Here is a 1,767-nt window from a genome sequence, read left to right as displayed (position 1 = left end):
CCAAATTAGCCACGCAAGGGAGCTACTTCTATGCTACACAAGCAAGAAGGTAACTAGTGAGCTACACAAGCTAACTAATTACAAGAGCAACTACATAAGCACAATGTATATAAAAGTAATCACAAGCTTGTGTAAGGGGATTGCAAACCAACGGGAAGAACAAGGTTGACACGGTGATTTTCTCCCGAGGTTCACGTGCTTGTCAACACGCTACGTCCCCATTGTGTCGACCGCTCACTTGGTGGTTTGGTGGCTAATTGGCATCACCCATCAAGCCCGCATGTCGGGCACCGCAAGAACCTACCCCGAAAGTGAGAGTAGCTCAATGACACGCTCAACTAGAGTTGCTCTTCGTGGCTCCCGCGGGGCGAGCACAATGCCTCTAACAAAGCTCTTCCCCGGAGCACCACACAAGCTTCTTGCGGGTTTCGACGGAGACCACCACCAAGCCGTCTAGGAGGTGGCAACCTCCAAGAGTAACAAGCACCACCGGCTTGCAACTCGATCACCTAGTGCCACTTGTTGCAATCTCACAATGCAACACACTAGAATCACACTCACTCGCAATCGATTCGCACTCTTAGAAGCACAAGTGAGTTAGAGGGCATCCAATCACTCCTACACAAGCCACATAGATGTGAGGGTGCTAAGCAACCAGCCCAAGGCCGGCCACACACTCCTTTTATAGCCCCAAGGGTTAAAATAGCCGTTACCCCTTCACTGGGTAAAGCATGCACAGGTCATAACGACCAGACGTTGAAACCCAGCGTCCGGTCACTTATAGAGAGGTTCCAGCGACGTTTTTCAGCGACCGGACGCATCCGGTCATCACTGACCGGACTCTTCCACCGTCCGATCGCTTCTGGACACGCTAAAAACACTAACCGGACGCTGTGACTGAACTCGCAGGTGCTGACTGGACGCTGGACCCCAGCGTCCGGTTGTTTTTCACGCCAGCGTCCGGTCATAGACCTTTCAACGCTAAAACGGCTATAACTCTTAGCTCCGAACTCCGATTTTGATGATCTTGGATATTTTGGAAAGCTTACTCAGAGGGCACACATCCCACATGCATACTTGATTCAAATCACAATGGATTAAAACAATATTCCAATCCAAGGACCATCCTATAGTTTAGAGTACACCGAAAAACCTTTTTCTCTTCTCTAAGTTGATTCACGACAACTCTAACTTATTCTCCTTTGCAAACGTGCCAACACCACCAAGTGTGCACCACCATGTGTATGTGTGTTAGCTTTTCACAAATGTTTTCCAAAGGATTAGCCACTCAACTTGCCACGCCACTCAATCCTAGCGATGATGCAAAGTTAGATCACTCGAGTGGCACTAGATGACCGATATGCAAATAAGTTTGCCCCTCTTGATAGTACGGCCATCTATCCTAAACCCGGTCATCAACTTCTCTACACATCTATGACCGGTGAAATAAAATGCCCTAGGTTATACCTTTGCCTTGCGCATTTCATTCCATCTCCTCCAATGTCGATGCAACACATGCACCAACATGATCAACAATGATATGATTCACTTCATATCATCACGTGATCATATTGGTTCATCGATCTTGACTTCACTTGCTTTTCATCGTTGCCTTCGTCCATCGACGCCAAGTCTTGCTCAAGCTTCACTGCTATGCGGTCCATCGCTCCAAAGCCTCCGACTTGCTCTTCACGCTTGCAACCGGTCCATCAAGCCAAATCTTGTCTTGATCTTCTCCACCTTGATCACATGACTCAATGTCATGTC

Source organism: Miscanthus floridulus, chromosome 2 (assembly GCF_019320115.1).
Source record: "Miscanthus floridulus cultivar M001 chromosome 2, ASM1932011v1, whole genome shotgun sequence".
NCBI classification, from domain to species: Eukaryota; Viridiplantae; Streptophyta; class Magnoliopsida; order Poales; family Poaceae; genus Miscanthus; species Miscanthus floridulus.
The sequence above is the reverse complement of the archived record's forward strand: the minus strand, read 5'-3'. Positions refer to the sequence as shown.